This window comes from Mus pahari, chromosome 18 (assembly GCF_900095145.1).
Source record: "Mus pahari chromosome 18, PAHARI_EIJ_v1.1, whole genome shotgun sequence".
Taxonomy (NCBI): domain Eukaryota; kingdom Metazoa; phylum Chordata; class Mammalia; order Rodentia; family Muridae; genus Mus; species Mus pahari.
In genome coordinates, this window is record NC_034607.1 from 35,343,704 (window position 1) to 35,363,831 (window position 20,128).

A 20,128-nucleotide genomic window follows, 5' to 3' on the forward strand; every position below is an offset into this window, starting at 1 on the left:
AAAAAAAAATCCTAAGATAGTAAAGAGATGATAGTATAAAAGAATAGCAAGAAGACATGCTTGATATGAGAATGGCGTGTAGATAGCAGGTCACAGGAAGGATCCCATGACCAGTAGGTAGAAACACATTCCAATTTAGTCAGAGGAATGATAGAAAAATATTGCCATTTGTCTAATACCATCATGGCTTCTGTCCTGAGATCACCTTGGAACTGGAGTGGAAACAGGAAAGTCACCGCAGGACAGAACAGTCTCCAAGGCAAGGGGGCCGCTGAGACGACCTGAAGGGTTCTGTGCAAGATCATGGTGTGATGGTACAACTGACAAAATGCTCACAGGCTTTGTGTGGTACAGAGGAAGATGTAAGGATTCAGACTAGATTTGTGTAACTGTGCAGATGGAGTATCAAGAAGAGCAAGAGAAGAATATATTTGCAGAAGAAAGCTAGTAATTCTCCTTTGGATAATTATTATTAAATTACCTCTTAGGCAATTAAGTTTGGATATCAAGTACATTCTTCAGCAGAGTATAACAGGAGGAAAACAAATGCAACATTAAACTTGCTACACACTACATGCTACCTACTACATGCTATACTCTACACGCTACACACTATACAATACACAATACATGCTACACGCTGCACACTACACACTACAGACTATACAATACATACTACAACTACATGCTACATACCTCATAGTACAGAGTACATGCTGCGTCCTATACTATACAATACACACTACAAACTACACACTATACAATACACAGTACACACTATATTTTACATGCTACATACTACATTCTACGCACTACACAGTACACACTAAATACTACATGATAGACAATACACACTACATACTACATGATACACAATACACACTATACATTCCACACTACACAGTCTATGCTACACAGTACAGGCTACATGCTGCTCAGGTCACTCCTTCCAGAGGCATACTCCCAACACAGAACACTTCCTCATTTCCTTATCCCAATTCTTGGGATAACCACCCTTGCTTGCTAACGGAGATGCATGTGTGACCAAGAGTCTTCAGTGCGCAGTCACGAGAACTGCAAAATTCCAAACTGGTTGGGGGAACTTAGATGTCCTTAAGATTTGACCAGCACCAAGTGCAGAGGCAACATACAAAACCTAGCTTAATTGTTCCTTTTAATTAGGTTATTTTCGGGAAAAACCTTGTGACCCAGGAGCTTGTGTACAGCCCAAGCTAAGCTTATCATCCTTCTGCCTCTACTTCCTATGAATTTATTATTATGAAGGCAAGATGAGGCTAATAAGTGCCGAGTCTAATTTTTCCTTCACAGGAAGAAACATGACACACACGTGTGCCACACGGGCCAGCACTTCTCAGGCCTCAGTGTTCTGCCAATCTCTGGAGATCCACATGACAACACGAAGCCTTACCCAGGCAGTCAGGTAGAACTTGAGATTGTGTCCAACAGGCTCTACGATATTGCCACGGCTGCTGGATCAGGAATGATCCTCTGAGCAGTGGGGAGAATAAACTGCTATCATCCCACTGAACAAGGCAGCACTTCAGTAAACAGCAGTAAAGATGAAAGAGTCCCACAGATGTCCCCTTCTCTGGTGGAATCTTACACTGATGAATTTATCATACAGCACTGAATACTCATTACCGAATGTGAATTACCAGCCCATGTCTCTGTGGCTTCTTTTCCAAACAAAACAAGGGACAATATCCTGTATATCTCTGTCACCTGCTCCTTGAAACCCCATTCTTCTGCATGCTACAATGTAACTGTCTCAGGGAGCTGGGAGGTACCTAATAGAAAAATGACTGACGAGCTGTCAATGCAGGGCCCCAGGTTTGATCTCATCATTTTAAAAATCATCAACTGAAGAAGAATATCTGTTGGTTGACTACCAACAGTTTTTCTTAGCAGGGATTATGGACCAAGGGTCATTAGTTATGTGCCTATGGAAATGACAGCGTGACTTTTGCCCCAAAGCTTACAGTTTAAGCCAGATAGGTTTACAGCCACACTTCATGCAATAGAGAGATAAAGTCAATGTGGCTGTGTCAATAATCTGGGTTAATTGCATAATGGAATTCTTCTAGAGTTCAGTAATTGAATAAAGAGGTATTTCAGAGCACCTGGACCTCTTGCTGCTTCCGAATTACAAAGGATTATGGAAAACTGTATATATTCATAATGAAAACAAATTAAGCAATAATCATGAATATTATCCAAAATAATAAAGTCCCAGCGAGTAGATGCTTGGTGTGTGTTCTCCAGAACCCTTTAGTGATTGTTCTTTAATCAGTTGCTCCATCAGATGAATGCTTCTCTGCTTTTCAGCATGCGTGGCAGCATGATATTATACTTCCTTGTCTGGAATTCGCTCACAGCTGAGCACTTCCTTCAGATACCCCAGCAATGAAAAGAACATTTAGTCATGTAGGGAAACAACCTCTGTGTGGCTGCCACTTGGAATTTAGTCCTGAATTACATACTGTAATTGAAACAAGTCCTTTGTGTGAATGACCGCCTCCTCTCTAGGGGCCATCATATCCCCTCCACTCTCATGAGGAGCACAGTTCTGGCGGCAGAACTCTGAGGGTGGCCCACTGCGGGTTGCTACAATGTTGCTGCAAATGGTAATCCAGTCTCAACCTTAGCAGAGGACAAGTATCCAAGCTGAGTTCTCTGAGGATACCACTGAGTTGCTCCCCAATGATATCCTTTACTAACAATTTGTCAAAGGCTCAGTCTTGTGCTTAGTGGAGTGTTGGGTTCAGGTAGGCACACACGTAGGGGTAATACCTTTCCAGGAACTCTATAGGCCAACCAGAGGTAGCTCCCACTTGTTCAGATTATGAACCAACTCCCAGAGAACACCTGCACTGAAAAGATTTCAAAGATATTTCTCAAACGAATGCACTAATAAATGGAGGGATCATCTAAAAGGCAGCTTGGTGGGGAGCACAGACCACCAAAGTCTGTATCTTCCTGGTAAGAAAGCACTTTGTACAAAGTTACAATCTATGGATCTGTTCCTAAGCAACAGGTAATGCATTGTCTTGTGGAGAGTCCACTTTGCCTGTTTTAATGTGTACCATCAGCTCCAAGTGGCGGTGATTACAGTATTGTCCAGTAGGGAAGGTGCAGAGCGATGGATACATTGTAATCCACTGATGCTTAGAACTCTGAACTGTCTCTACACACACACACACACACACACACACACGNTTTATAATAGTTAGAAATGCCCCTGGTATAGGCCTTAAAAAAGAAAAGCACCCAGCAATTTTCTTCTGTGCCATATGTCCGGAGTGGTAGCAAAAACAATCACCAGTGTGCTGTTTGGCCATTCTGCTTTTCCTTGTGTTTCCCTGAAAGCTAAGTCCAAGGAAGAGACATGGAAGGAGGGTTGAGCAGCTAGGTAGACTAGTCAAAAGGAGGGAACACCTCTGGGTTAGATTCCAGTTTCCATGAGGACAGAGAAGTGGAAATTTTTTTCTGTAAGGGGGTTTCAATAGTGAAAACCCATGAATGGCAGCTGGACCAGGGGATGGGAAAGAGAAGAAATATTTCTTAGTGCAGTCAGGTTCCAAATGACATTACAGCATTCAACACTGTTTAATAACAATGAAATGGACTCTGATCCCTGGTTTATAAACCACAGAACTCTGCTTTCAAGGACTTATTCAACATACAGCCTGAGAAGGGACAACTAGGCTTCAGGCATGCACGTAAAGGCTAGGAGAACAGAAGCTGGGGACATGAAGCTGTCAGCAGAATCCTGGAGTCCCAAGAGATATAACAGCAAGAAACCAAAACTCTCATCCTTGAAAATTCTGTCCAGGGCTCACTGCCACACACCTTCCAAATACTGAGGCACAGCACATTCTACGGGACCAACTGCTGCGGGACTCCCAGCCCACCTGTGGCACCTCACTATTGAGTGAGATCGTCTCCACACCATGGTCGTTCACTGCCAGTGAGCTGAAGAGGGATTTAACTGTGGGGCAGCAGATCTCAGTGTCACCAGCCAGGCTGGACATTAGCAGACACTTCTGGGAAAGGGCCAGAAAGTAAATACTTAGAGTCTGGGTGCCATCCCAGAGGTGAAACTGACCATACTATTTGGATAGTTACATAACAAGAAAGGCAAAAACTAATTCCACTATGGTTTTACTGATTAAATACAACTAAAATACATCATAGCATCCTTATAAAGTCAGTCTGTAGTAAGAAGAATTAAACTCTGGGTTGGGAGGGGCAATATTTCATTTCACTAGGGTTATGAATTAGTGGTGCCTATCATGGGATGGATTTCTAGTCCCCACCAATAATATCCATAAAAGTCTGCAGGTTATAGCAAATGGTAACAGCAATGTGGACTGGCCACTCTGGCCAGACCTGGGAACTAAAACACATATAATAAGGACGACTCCCAGTATACTAAATCAGAAAAATCTGTAATATGCAGCTACCAACTTGTGTCTTAGCACAGACTGTAAGACTTCTTTCTGTTTCTGAGACATAGGAAGGGGGTGAGGTGGGATTGGAGTTGTCAGGGAGGGAATTAACTGGATTAAAGATATTAAAGATATTAAAAGCTGCCTGGCCCTGAGATGTTGACACAGAGTAGAGAAGCAGGCTAGCCTGTCACCCCACACACCGTGTCTCTCTGTGTGTAATACAGGGAGGTGGGGGTTGGGAGGGCGTCCCAGAAGGCAGTTGCTGGGGGGCCTCAAACAAAAGCAAGGAGGACCGGGATTGGTCTGGTGAACAGGGACAGGCAGGACAAGTTGCCCACAAGAACCCAGATGCAGCCCTGGGTACAGATTCCTACGTAGAGAGGTCCTGTGTCCCAGTGCAACAGAAGATGTCCACCTGCACTGCACTCAGGACCTGGGAGTCTGTGCTTCCTGAGTCAGGCTAGGCAAACCCAGTGTCGCCTGGTTTAGAGGAACATTTAAGAATCACTGGTTTCTATTGTATAGCATTGTTTCAGTTATCCTGGGTTTCTTGTTTTTCCATATGAAGTTGAACTGTACTAAAGAGCAATCATAATAAAAACTTCATGGTATTGGTAATGTTGCTGCTTCTAACTATGTCTGCATGTAGAAGAATGTAAATAGATCCATGTTTATCACCCTGCAAAAACCTCAAGTCCAAGTGGATCGAAGACCTCAACATAAAACCAGATACATGAAGTCTAATAGAACAGAATGAGGAGAATAACATTGAATGCACTGGTACAGGAGACAGCTTCCTACACAGAGCACCAATGGCTCAGGCTCTAAGATCAAAGTTGACAGATGGGACCTCATGAAACTGAACGCTTTTGTAAGGCAAAGGGCACCATCATCAGGACCAAACGGCAGCCTACAGAATGGGTAGAGACTTTCCCCAACCCTGTATCCAATAGAGGACTAGTATCCAAAATATATAAAGAACTCAAGAAATTGGACACAAACAACCCAAATAACCCAATTAAAAATGAGTTACAGAGCTAAACAGAGAAATCTCAACAGAGGAATCTCTAATGGGTGAGAAGTATTTAAAGAAATGTTCAACATTCTTAGTTATCAGGGAAGTACAAATCAAAAGGACTATGAAATTCCCCTTACACCCATCAGAATAGCTGAATGACACCGGGCACTGGTGGCACACACCTTTAATCCCAGCACTTGGGAGGTAGAGGCAGGTGGACTTCTATGTCTAAAGCCAGCCTTGTCTACAAAGTGAGTTCCAGTACAGCCAGGGCTACACAGAGAAACCCTGTCTCTAAAAAAGTAAAACAAAACAAAACAAAAAAAAAAAAACACAAAACAAAAACAAACCTCAAGTGACAGCACATGTAGGAGAGGATGTGGAACATGTGGGAACATGCATCCATTGTCGGTGGGAGTACAGACTTGTACAAGCACTCTAGATATCAAATTGGAAGTTTCTCAGAAAACTGGGAATAATTTTACCTCAAAGCTCAATTATACCGTTCCTGGGCACATACCCTAAAGATGCTCCACCATCCCACAAGGATACTTGTTCAACTATGTTCATAACAGCTTTATTTGTAACAGCCAGAAACTGGGAATAACCCATTTGTCTCTCAACTAAAGAATGGACAAAGAAAATGTGGTTCATTTACACAATGGGATACTACTCAGCAATTAAAAACAATGACAACATGAAATTTGCAGGCAAATGGACGGAACTAGAAAACATCATCCTAAGTGAGGTAATACAAATCCAAAAGGGCATGCACAGTGTGTACTCACTTATGAGTGGATATTAGCTATAAAATACAGGATACCCATGCTACACTCCACAGACCCAAAGAAGCTAAACAACAGGGAGGGCCCAAGGGAGGATGCTTGAATCTCATTCAGAAGAGGAAATAAAATAGTCATTGGAGGTTGATGGAGGGAGGAAACTGACTGAGAGAGGGGATGGGGAAGGAAACAGGATGGGAGATGTGGTATAGGGAGAGATGGGAAGAGATGGCCTAAAGACTGAATGGAAATTCACTGTGGGTGGCAGTGGGGGAAGTCATCACTAGGGTATGCTACAAACCTGGGATGGGGGAAGCTTCAGGGAATCCATGACGGTGACTCTAGTTGAGACTTCTAGCAGTGAGGGATATGGATCCTGAAGTGGCCACTTCCTGTAGCCAGTCAGAACTCCCAGGGGCAGGGTAGGAATAACAACCCACCCAAAAACCTTCAACCCAAAACTTGTTCCTACAAGAAGTGCAGGGACAAAGATAGAACAGAAACTGGGGGAATGGCCAACCAAGGACTGGCCCAAATTGAGATGTATCCCATGGGCAAACATCAATTCATGACACTATTAATGATTCTTTGTTACTCTTACAGACATGAGCCTAGCATAACTGTCCTCTGAGAGGCTCGACCCAGCAGCAGCTGACCAAAACAAATACACAGACCCATGGCCAAACCTTAGAATCAGCTCAGTAGGGAAGTCTTGTGGAAGAGTTGGGGGAAGGATTGAGGAACCCAGAGGGTAGAGGGACTCCACAGGAAAGTCAATAGAGTTAACTAACCTGGACCCTTGGGGACTTCTAGAGACTGAACCAAAGGGCATACATGGGCTGGACTTAGGCTCCTGCTCATATGTAACAGATTGGTCTTCATGTGGCTTCCCCAACAACTGGAGGAGGGAGTTACCCTGACTCTGTTGCCTGGCTTGTCCTAACTGTTCCCCTAAATGGTCTGAGTGGAAGAGGATGTACCTAGTCCTGCAGTAACTTGAGGTGCCAGGGTGGTTTGGTACCAACCTCTCCCTTCTTAGAGAAGAAAGGGGCAGAGGCAGTAGGGGAAGGGCTATATGAGGGGGAAAAGGGGGACTGGGAGGAGGGAGAGCTATAATCAGGATGTAAGCTAAATAAATAGATTAATTAATAAGAAAAAAGAACTACTGGTTTAAAGGGTCAGAGATAGCCCACCCATCCTGCTAATGCCATGCAAAGGTCAATCCCAGCATTTAGCTCTGATGTTAATCCAATGAGCTTGGGTACCTTCCCACCTGCCATTATGCTAGAGATTTAAATCAAGGACCTCAACACTTGGTAAGCAAGTGTTCTTCCATTGAACTGTACCCCATCTCCACTGCCTGTAGTTTTAAGATAGATTTACGAGGTTTGTGAAATTCAATTGAGAAACATGGCCCATCTAACCACACTTGTCCTGAGATTTTTAGACAAAAAAGAGGAAACTCCCCCTGGGAAGTAAGCAGCTCCAGGGCTGAGCTCTCAGATGCTGTGTTCAGCAGGGCCACCTGGAGCTCTCAAATGGAATCGGTGGCTTTTTCACCCCTGAACTGCTACCTGAGCTCCTCTGGCTAGTGAAAGATAAATGGAGCTACCGTACAGGAGCTGTTTCCTGATGGAATGGGCGGTCTTGGTGCCATAATCATTTTATACAATTTATAAATAACATTCTGTAGTAAACGCTCAAGAAGTGCAGAGGCTGACCTCTGGTCAGGTCCAACTCTTTCTGAAACTGTCTCAGCATCTCCAGGGCTCCAGTGGAGATAATCTTATCCAGTCTCATTGGCGGAAACTGTGTTGAGAATCAACTGAAGTTTGCCACGGCCTCTGCAGCAGACGAATGCTAAAAATTATTATTAAGCATCATTGTCCTAACAGACTGACAAGCTGATGTTTATGCTGACAAAAGGAGTGGAGAGAACCTCTTGTTCATGCAGCATCTCCCCTGGGGCTAAATAGACTGTGTCCCTGTCCATCTGGCTCCTTTGAGCATACTGACGATGTTTGCTAAAAAAAAAATTCATACAACTCTTCAGATACGCTGGATGGTAAAGCTCTGCAGACATTTTAAACACGATCCCACTGGCCTGCTCACACTATTTAGAATTCAAAATGTTGGGAATCTTAAGAGGTTATGTAACAGGGATAGGCAGCTGGGGCAGTGGGAATCTTCCAGAAGCATCTTGGGTCTCCTATTAAGAGGAACTACCTGACCCAATTAGCTGGGTGAATCCTAGAAAGTCTGAATGGCCCTGAACCGGGTTCGCAATTTTTTTTTTTTTTTTTTTTGCGTGGGGGTTTGCATCATAATTCTAAAGCTCCCATGATGCAAACCCCAACGCAAAAAAAAAAAAAAAAAAAAAAAAAAAAAAAAAAAAAAAAAAAAAAAAAAAAAAAAAAAAAAAAAAATCCTATTGCTGCTGTTAAATGGTGTCTCAGACCAGGAGTCCAGCATGGTTTGTCCTCAGCAGTACCCTAGCCTCTTGTTTCTCCATGAGAATCCTGCCCAGGGCCAGAGAGCAAATGTGAAAGTTTCAGAACAAAGACCCAGCACCTGAGTCAACAGCTTTCAAGGAAGACTGAGAAAAGTTACTTTCGGAAGAAGATGAAGGTGAAAGCGTGTCTTAGAGTTTCTATTGCCATGACCAAAAAGCAAGGTAGGGAGAAAACGATTTGTTTAGCTTACTTCCAAGTCACAGTCACCGAAGGAAGTCAAGACAGGAACTCAAGCAGGGCTGAAGCCTGAAGGCAGGAGCTGATGCAAAGGCCAGGGAGGGGTAGGGCTCGCTGGCTTGCTCCTCTTGGCTGGCTCAGCCTGTTTTCTTATAGAACCCAAAACCACCAGTCCAGGGATGACCCCACCCACAATGGGCGGAGCCCTCCACCAGGAAACCCTAATTGAGAAAACCGCTTTACAGGTGCTTCTCATGGAGGCATTTTCACAACTGAAACTCCTTCCTCGCTGATGACTCTTAAGTTGTCTCCAGTTGACTCGCAAAACCAGCCAAAACCGTTAGGAAACACATTCTCGGGGCAAATATTCCTGAGTCTGCTCTGCAAAGCTTGGAAGTGAGAGAGGGCAACTTCTTCCCCACTGCCTAGCAAACAGAAAGGAATGTTAAAAGTTGGAAGAAATAAAACCACAGGGAGCCATTGGCCAGAGACTGCGACTCTGAGAGGTTCCTTTGGTTGGCTGGTCCAGGAAGGCTCTTGCTGTGCAGCTAGAGTTGGCTTCCAAATTAGGACGCTCTTGTTGTGACCTCCTGCGTGCTGAGACTGAAGATGTCCGGGTGTAAAATGCAGGCTTTTAAAAGGAAAATAACTCTTTTACATAGGTTTGCTGGGACTCAAGAGCAAAAGCTCTGTAGATGGCCTGCACCCTCCCTTCTCTCTCCCGGTCCTCCTCAAATAAAAATCATTTTTCCCAAGTGAGGTACAGAAATAAGAACCCCCCTTCTTCTCCTCTGGTACCAGCCATAAAACATACAAATATAGCTCTTAGCTTCCTGTCACCTCACAGTGTAAAAGCTACCTGTAAAGTAACTCTGCCCTGCCCTGTTTGATTGTAGGTCCTCAAAGACCCATTCTTTGGGGCGTCTTAACCTAACCTGCATGTGTGATAGAGGAAAGCTACGCCTGGAGTCCCAGAAGGGTGAAGATGGGTCTTTCTGAGTTTCTAATCTAGTTTAAGTACTGGAAACCTTTTTTCAATATTAAAGATAACAGCCCTTTGTTGTCTCTACTGGCAATTGGCTGTTATGTTTTACTTTGAGGGCCATTAACTGGAGTATTAAAATTATAATACAGTTACAACGTCTTTTATGACTTTGATCTTGCTTTACTAGGGGGAAATCATCTTGCTACCCAGGGGTCTGGTATTATTCATCTGCATATACTTTGGTTTTGGTTTTTTTTTTTTTTTTTTTGGTATTATTTATTTGCATGTACTATGGGTTTTTTTTAAAGTTGTATGGTAATTTTGCTTTAAAATGTTTAATGTATCTAGAAAGTATATCTGGACTACACTGTTCACTGTACTGAAGAACCTGACTTCCTTCTCTGCTGTCTTCTTACTTTTTCCTTTGTGACACAGGGTTTCACTAGTAGCTAGGCTGGCTGTGAATTTATAATTCTCCTGCCTCAGTCTCCCAAGGGCGATGGATTAAAGGCCTATGTCACCATACTTGGACATAACATCTAACTGAAAGCGGTGGACAGAAGCCACGGAATGGAAGAAGGCTTTGCTTGGGCTCACCGTTAAAGAGATGTAGGCCAGCATGGTGAAGAGGGCATGAAACTGAGGTCTTGGAAATGTGTAGGAACAACCCCCTTGGGTTGGAAAGCATAAGCGGTTTTAGCCTTTCAAGGCTTGGCTCTCGAGGCTTGTATCTACCAACAACGGAGCTAAAGTCCCATGGCCTACCAAAACAGCACCAGCAGCTGGGGACCAAGGGTTTAAACGCATGTGCCTATGGAGGAATAGTTCATGTTCAAGGTAGTGTACCTTCCTCCCTATTCTAACACATACCTTTTTAAATAGTCTGTTTCATCAGGTAATCACTTCTCTAGGACAAACTTCATAAATCGTATGCACGTAATTTCATGTATTGGGGGGGGGGGGTCTTAGCTGAGCTCTGTAATGATCAAAATTTCATCTTAGAACCGGAGTACTAAGAAAAAGAAAGAATGTGTGCTGTAGTTAGAGGATGGGGCCATCTTTACGATCTGAAACCTGAGAAGCAGTGTTTGGACTTGCATGAACCCTAGGTTCTGCCCAACTCCTCAAGCTCCCGTTCTGAAGTGCTAGGAGGCAAGAGCATGATAAATCATGGATGAACCTGTCTTTGCTCCATATAGAAGAGCAGGAGACATTGGTAAGTCCCCTCTCAGAAATCAGCAAGTCTCAGTAAAGTGGGGAGGGGGGGGGCTTACAGTTACAAAGTTCTCAGGCTCTAATCCTTGTAAATTTCTCAGCTGCAGCATTTACACCATGAGTGTTTGTGGCTGGTGTGGCTGATAGCAAAACCCTTAAACCTATCTCTGCATTTGTTCGGTGGGGGTGAAGAAGAAACACTGGTCCAGATTCTCAGAACAGGGAGAAAAGCAGAGTCCTCGCATGGACTAGAAGAAAAGGAAAGCTGGGGCTGGGTATGATCCGTACCTGAAGCACAGGAAGAACAGCTTCCTTCCAGAGACAGGGGACACCAAGACTCCTCCAGACTAGAAGCAGTAGTAGGCAGGACCAGACTTGAAATCCTACGAAATTTTTTTATTCCTTACATTATAGTGTTAGAGATTGAATCTATGACTTTGCATATGTCATACCCCTTGTCCCTTGATGATTCTGTAACCACATGTATGACTGATGAAAATTAGAAATGATAACAAATGAGCACAGAAATGCTGTAAGTGCTTTTTAATTCGATGTGAGTGTGTTACCTGGCATATATATATATATATATATATATATATATATATATATATCACAGATTTTATATCTATATGTATAAATAGATAGATTAGATAGATAGATAAATAGATAGATAGATAGACAGATAGATAATCAGTAAGATACATCTTTGTATCTCAAAGTGGACTCAAAACAGATTGAGCCTAAGCCATTTCTCTATTTTAAAACAGTGCTTGTCCCTCTGTGGATAGCGAGACCTTAAGTGTAAGTAATCAAGAGAGGAATTCCCGAGGTGATCCAGCGTCTGTGTGCTCACTAATGATCAGCAGAAGGAGTAAGTAAACAGTAATCTGATGTGTGGCAACTAATGGAGGTACTGCAGATGCACTGAGCCCTGGAACTGGTGGCAAAGGATTGGCTTGAATGCAGAAAATGTGCTAGGGGCAGGGAAATGCCTTCCAGCTGGAGAAAATGCCAACAAACACCTCTGGGGTATTGTCTGGAGAAGCAACTGAGTTCATGATCTAAAGAAACATGAAAAGCAGCAGGGCTGAAGCAGACCAGGATGTCAGAGAAGAAGGGAGCAGATGGAGTTGCAATAAGATCACGAAGGTGGATGTGAAGAGGCAAAAGTGAACTGATGGCCAAAGACATAGATACCTACCAGCTTAACCTTAGCTATAACAGCTTAGACTGTGTTTTTAAAATTATATTCTTGAAAAATTGCTTGTGTTTTATAACTAGGTCAAAGTGTCCCATGACTCAGATAGAAGGACTGTGTTCTTTTCTGATTTGTAGGGGAGACATGTTATCTGACAATAATTCACATTTGTAAGGTTCTCTTCCTTACATATGTGTTATATAACTTGAAGGTCCTTGCCTTTCTTTCCATGATTGCCCATCAATTGGTGATCATCCCAGCTTTCCATCCCTAGGATAAACACCTAAAATAACTTTTAAAGCTTATTAAGAGTTTATGAAGTTGATGGAATTGGTAAGGGTTTGCCTGGGCTCACTCTCTGAGAGGTTTCAGGGACTGTGAAGTGTCATTGCTCTCAGACCGTGGTGGCATGTTATGGGGAGGCATTTGGTGAGCTCATGACCAGATGCAGGAAAAGAAGAACAGGAAGGGACTGGGTACTGGGTACTGGGTCCTTCCTTCTCTCTAGGAAGACAATCCCCAACTACACTCCATTTCTTAAAGATCCCACCATCTCCCAACAGTTCCACAGAACGGCAAAGAAGACTGTCTCACGGGGACTTTTGAGACACACTTAGCCCAGCTACAGCTGACTCAATGCAAAACCATACAAGAGTCAAATTATAAGCTGTGAAGTATGTCACCTGCAGAGGAAGCTCAGTGATCTCTAATCCAAGTGATGGAAAGGTTCAGAACAGTACAAATCCAAATCCGATAGATAGCTTCTCTGTGCTTGGGGATGCCGTGAAAATATTTTACTATGTCTTGTATAAATCAGTGTTTCTGAGAAGTAGGAGAGGTGACTTAAAGAACACTGCACAAATGATTTTCGCTTAATCCCTAGAGTCTCCATGCCTATAAGAATGTGAAGACTTGGAAGAAAGAGGTGAACCTTTGGAAGATATCTTTCATTTAATCACGTCATTCAATGCCAATTTTTAAATACCATCCATTCTTAAAATAGTGCATTAATAGATATAGAGTTCAAAAGAGTCCATCAACAAATATGCCCTTGGGTGGATTTTTCTGCAGGAACAAAGAGAGAATGAAATTATCCAGTCTGACCCCAACCTGCTATATCCTTTAAATATATAGAACATTCCCAAGTCTCTACCTTTCCAATGGGGTGAAAAGATCAGCCCAGATAAAACCACTATTTGAGTATGATTCAGAACTGTCTTAGTCAGAGTTTTTGTTCCTGCACAAACATCATGACCAAGAAGCAGTTGGCGGGGAGAGGGTTTATTCAGCTTACATTTCCACATTGCTGTTCATCACTAAAAGAAGTCAAGACTGGAACTCAAGTAGGTCAGAAAGCAGGAGCTGATGCGGAGGCCATGGAGGTATGGTCTTTACTGGCTTGCTTCCTCTGGCTTGCTCAGCTTGCTCTCTTATAGAACCAAGACTACCAGCCCAGAGGTGGCACCACCCACAAGGGGACCTCCCCCCTTGATCACTAATTGAGAAAATGCCTTACAGCTGGATCTCATGGAGGCATTCCCCCAACTGAAGCTCCTTTCTCTGTGATAACTCCAGCCTGTGTCAAAGTTGACACAAAACTAGCCAATACAAGAACCTACCTCACTTAGAGGCACAGGTACCTAACACCCCTGTCTTAGTTATGGTTTTACTGCTGTAAAGAAACACCATGACCAAAGCAACTCTTGTAAGGACAACATTTAATTGGGACTGGCTTACAGGTTCAGAGATTATCATCAAGGTGGGACCATGGCAGCATCCAGGCAGGCAGGGTGCAGAAGGAGCTGAGAGTTCTACCTCTTCATCTGAAGGTCACTAGCAGAATACTGACTTCCAAGCAGCTAGGATGAGGGTCTTATAGCCCATACCCACAGTGACACACCTACTCCGACAGGGCCATACCTTCTAATCACGCCACTCCATAGACCAAGCATATATAAGCCATCACAACCCCAGTGTCCCCACAGGCCAGTAGAGATGGGAACAGAAAGTCAAGGAACCAGCACTGATGGTGCAGCCCTGAAGTCCAAGCTGAGGAACACAGCTTCTAGACTCCAAGTTGGCTGGCAGTCCTCACTTTTGGGTTCAGCTGGGACAGTCTGCAAGTCCTTCCTTCCATTCCTTCGTAGCTGAGGAAACAGAGTCCTGTGTCCTGGTGGTTTTCATTCTCCTAGAGTAAGCCTTTAAACAGAACAGTCTGTTCTGATGAGAGATCTTTTGCAGTAACTGCTATAACATATGATCTTTCCTAATTCCTCTCCCCTAAGCGTAGGGTCATATGTGTATCTATCATAATAAATAGGAAAATTGTAATTTTCCTGACCAAAAAAAGAAAAGAAAAGAAAAAAAAAAGAAGAAAGAAAGAGCAAAAACTGAAGCTATAACACTGATTGGTATCAAATTTCCAGAATTTATCATCTTACCCTCGTTGCATTAATATTAATGTCATCAAAGTCAGACGCTGTGAGTGATTGTGAGGGATCCAAAAGAAACCTGTGACAGAGCCACTCTGTAGGACAAATACCTTAAACACTTTCGTAATTTACATATGTTCTCGGCTCTACTCTCCCTCTCTTCCCTCCTCGTCTTTCCCCACCCCTTTACCATAGCCAAACCCAAGTCCTTTTTGTAAAGATTTTTGGAAAGTAATAACCATCAGAAGTATCTTAAAATATCTCTCCAATTTTCTGCATATCATTTTCGAGCCTGGAACACTGGTGCCTTGCCACGATAGGAAGCTGCGCACGTACTTTGCTCATCAAGAAGTGAGGTTGGCATCTACGTGCCAGTAAAGAAATATTTGCAATGCTTCTCCTACATAATGATACTTCAATCTGTTTTTTTTTTTTTCCTTCCAGTAAAAAGAAGCCAGGTCAGATTGTTGTCAGTAAGATTTTATACAATTCAAAACTTAGTAGGAAAAATACTGTGATTTTCCCTTTCAGGGGAAAAATATCCATAAATACAAGTGATACAGTGAGCACATTTTAAGCATCTAACCTATCCTTTATGTTTCTAATATTAGAAGAGGCCCACTGGCTAAAAACAGTCTATACTGTTAAAAACAGTCTATACTATACTTCTTTACTGGTTTTTGTTTTTTTGTGGATATCTTGTGATACAAATCTATGAGGGAACAAGCATTTTCTTTATGACACTAACTGTGAGCACATGGTATCATCTGGACGACATCTGTACTAATACGCAATTGGTTCTTAGAGTACACATAATAATAATAATAATAATAATAATAATAAATACTTATTGTTATCGTGGTCCTTCTGTGCTATCGTAGTGAGCTTTAAGCATTAAGACTCAATAGTCACATGTTCAGGAGGAGCCAGTGATTACTCTAACCCTGCTGAGGGCTCTAGAGACCCATCCTTTAGATTCCTAAATAGCAGGTGTCACATGATAGCTCCCTCTTGACAATGCTGTGTGATATACGGAACCCTGACAGCTCAACAAATAATTACGCCAGGAGTGTGAGGCACTGAGGAGAGTCTACACAAGGGAGCCCTGTGGGTTGCCTGGGACTTGCTTAGAAGCACAAAGCAAATTAAGAAGTCTTTCTGTGTCTAAATCTCCACTGCATGCCTAGTACCCTGTGTGGTGCCACTCGGGTATAATTCTCTGTGAATGCTAGCCACCACCATCATCATATCCACCGCTAACAGGCAGCCACTGAGACTTCCCCAGTGGTCTTCAGTTTATCTGAAATCCCATGTCAGTTACAGAGTTATCTCTTTGTTTTTCCCCTTGCACTGGTTATTAATAATTTTGATAAACCCAACTCAGTTATATGCTATTAAGACCATGCCCTCTAATTATTTTCTTGTCTATGATCCTTTTAAATGTTTGTCTAATTTTCATCCTTCAATTCTCCAAATATACGTCCTTAAGAAAACTTTCTGTGAGTGTCCAGTCTAACTTATTTCCCCCCACTGTCTATTCTGACCTCTCCCAAAACTCCTTTAATTTTATTGATAAGATTTATCAAGATTCAGAATTGTCCCCTTCGCTTGCTCAAGCGTTGGCTAATACCTGCCGGGAGGTCTTGTTAGCTGTGCCCTTCCCCATCTACACCTGCTATGATGATTAGAATACAGTTGGTGCCCAATGATACAGGAGTCACAGTGGTCACTGAGAAACCACAGGAGCTACCTGAAAGCACTCCCCGGGTGAATCGAAGAACTGCCACCGGACTAGCAGTCTTGGGATTGTTTGGCTCTTTGCTTCTGAAATTCTTTGTCTGTGTCTTCTGTTTCCTGCTGTGGTACCCACAATAGCTCCTGTCACAATTAATGTTCTAAGATTGGACATATGAGTCTATGAGTCATGAGCGGCTCCAAGAAGAAGGAGCTATCTCTACTCATCTGCTATAAATTATGCAAAATCGTATGAACAGCAAGGTGGACATTAAGACACATTTTGGGGAAGGCAGGCCGACTCCGGCTGTGGTCCCTTCCTGAGGGCTTCGCTGATGAAACTCTTACTGCAGAGCTCTCACTGAGTTCGGCTTTGATCTGCTTTCAGCCTGCCGGAGCACTCCGGTTCCCATTTCAAGTCTCAATTACTGTGAAAGGCGCCGAATCTAGCTTTGATGGTGTTCATGGAAAATGGTAGAAATTTCAGGCGATTTAGAGGAAAAACCACATGAACAAAATGAGCCTACTTGTTAGAGAAAACAACCTCTAGCAGCTTTTTATGGCTATGATGATACGAGGTTGGAGACCAGGTGAAGGTCGTCCTTGACACCTGCCCATCTTCTGAGGTCAAGGTGGGAGCCCTCCTGCCTGTGCGCTGAGGACTGGGCTTGAAAGTTTGCTTCCGTACCTTCCCTCAGACCTAGTTTGGGGTTTCGACTCTTTTGGGTTAGCTCTCAGAAGGACAAGAAATGGCCTTGGCTGTGACCTTAACACCAGCAGGAGATTTACTTTGGTTTCAAAATTGAGTTCTTCAGAGGGATCTCTTGAAGAGTTTTCGCTTGCAGGACTCTGGGGGGTTGGAAGCTGAGGCAAGCCAGTCCCTCGATCACACAGCAGTGTTCTTCAGGGAAACACTAGAACACAACACCATAAGTGCTAACTCCAGGAAACCCCAGGGATCAGCAAAGCCCAGCTGTGGAAATGCTATCCTGGGACTCAACGGCCCCATTACTCCATCAGGTCTTTCTCTATGTTCTCTTTCCTATCTCTTCTGTTCTCAGGGAAACCAAATGGACATGAATCCAGAGTGTTTTCTGTCTTCTAGGGCTCCTTTTCTAACCTAGTCATGACAAATCTCAATGAAAAAAAATACACTGAGATCGCTGTGAAGGTGAAATTACAAGGTGCCCATATAAACTTGGCTTCCAGAAACAACAGTTATTTAGGGGGTGTGCACTCTGGACGGTGTTTGTGTTTATTTTGTTGTTAGCCCTGTGGCCTCCAGCTGTACGCCCAGGCACTGGTTCACTTCTACCATGTGGTTCTGTCTTGTTTTCTGTTGTCAGGGCATGAGAGGATAGAGAAGAAACAACAGAGAGGAATGATGTTTTGTTTTCTCTAGCCAGAATGATGAGTTCTTTATATTCTGGTATTATATCATCCACAGGCTTGAGAGCTTTTTCTATGACATTCCCAGACTGGCAAAATGTTCTCAATGCTCCTACACATTTATAATTTGACCGAAGAATTTTATGGGTTTGAAATCTGGACTTGAATAAATGGACATTAAACTGCCCGAGTTAATCATAAGATGAGGGAACGGGTAACACGGAGTGCTTCCACCCTACATATTGGATTTCTGGGGAATTTCTGCACATCGGTCAGGGAGACAGGAATGGTTTAGTCTAGGCAAGTCCCATGTAGATCCTGATAAATATGGACGGTAAGGAGAGTGAGGGAGTCAAGCTAGCAGATGTTAAAACCAATATGGACTTAGCTAAGTTGAATGAGTGTTTACAATGTGCTAAGCATGGACTTATATTAAAAGGAATTTATTAAACCTCATCACAGTCATGCTATGAGGCAGGAATTAGCATTGGGATCCCCATTGTGGATGGGAAAGCTGAGGGAGGCAAGATTAAGTGATTTAGTCACTTAACTTGAATAGTCAGTTAGTGGAAGAGGCTGGTTTCAGAACCGATGCACACTTTCCATAGTGTGAACACTCTGGGAGAATGAAGGTTATGTGGAGGTGGGAGCTGCCAACCTTCTGGCTTGAGCAGGCCTTCTTCTGTGGTCAGACTTCTGAAAACAAAGGAGACCTGAGTGTGTGCAAAGCATAGCTCTAACCCCATATGGAAAAGTTCAGATGCACCAGCAGTACAGCCAGGCCCATGGGTGGTGCAGAACATAGCTCTAACCCCATATGGAGAAGTCCAGATGCCCGGGCAGTCCAGCCAGGCCCATGCAGATCAAATGATCATACTATGGGTGGCTGATTATATTATATAAGGCCTTTTTTGAAGTTAAAACATAATTACATCATTTCCCCTCTTCCACTTCCTCCCTCCAACCCATCTCATTTACCCTTGTGCTCTTGCTCTCTCTCTCTCTCTCTATCAAATTCATGGTCTCTCTCTTTTTTTTCATTGTTGATATATATTCTTTTTCTTCTTCCCCTAACTACATAAATTCGACCTTCTCAGACTCTATGTTACTTGCCTGTGTGTGTTTTGGGGCTGATCACCAGGTATTGGATAAGCAGTTGGAGAGCTCCTCACTGGGTAGACTATTCCTTTTCAGTTAACATTTCTTAGTCGACTGTTACTTGTCTAGGGCTGCAGAGCACAAATGGTCCTGGTCCCAACTAAAACATCTACAGTACAACACCCGTACCCAAGGCTCAGGCTCAGGGAATAGTGTGAAGATGGGACAGGAGACTGTAAGCGAAAGTTTGCTGGGAGATTGCATTCCTAGAGATAAAGACCTTTCAAAAGAGTAAGTGGAAAGTTAGTAAAATAGGCAAGGGGGGGTGTGGCTAGATCTGTGGGTACCAAGAACTTTGTAACTGCTTCACAGAATATCTTTGCATAGCTGGAAAGGTCCTGAGAATCTTACGTGATAGTGTAATTGCAGAGGTAATAAAAAAACAAAAAAACAAAAAACAAAAACAAAAAACTTCACTGAAAACAGATAGGTGTTTGGTTTCCTCTGATATCCTGAGCTGGAAACAAAGAAAATGACTGTTACAGCGAGCAGTTCAGTTCAAAGCACCCAGGGAGCCAAGTTTGGAAGGAAGACTTTAAAAAACCATAAATAACCATAAACCATAAATATTGTTACAGTCAATGTAAGAAGCAGCTAGCTACATCCCACAGCCCCTGTGCATGTCCAGTTTCTCTAGATAGAGGTTTCTCTTCTCCTAACCCATAGAATGAGCTTTGAATGCGCACCTGGTGGCTATAATTTATGCACAAAGTGAAACTATTAATGGTCTAATCTGCCCCAAATCTTAATGTAATTCTTTAGTAGAATTCCTGTATGTATGTAGCCCTGTTAGACAGAGAGTAGGATTTGCCATTTTGTCCCTTGGCAGACAGCTCTGTAATGAAATGAGGCTTCGGGTCCAGCCTTTGTACAAAACACCAGATAGTTATCAGGGGTTTAAGAAATGCAGGGATTCTGAGCCAAAAGGGCTTTAACAAACCACTGAAGGAGTTGGGTTACTTTTCCTTTGCAATGATTTCCGTAAAAGGAGACGTTCCATGGTGGGGCGGGAAGTGTTTCCTCTGCTGTCTTTTGTTTTCTAACGTTTAATGCTG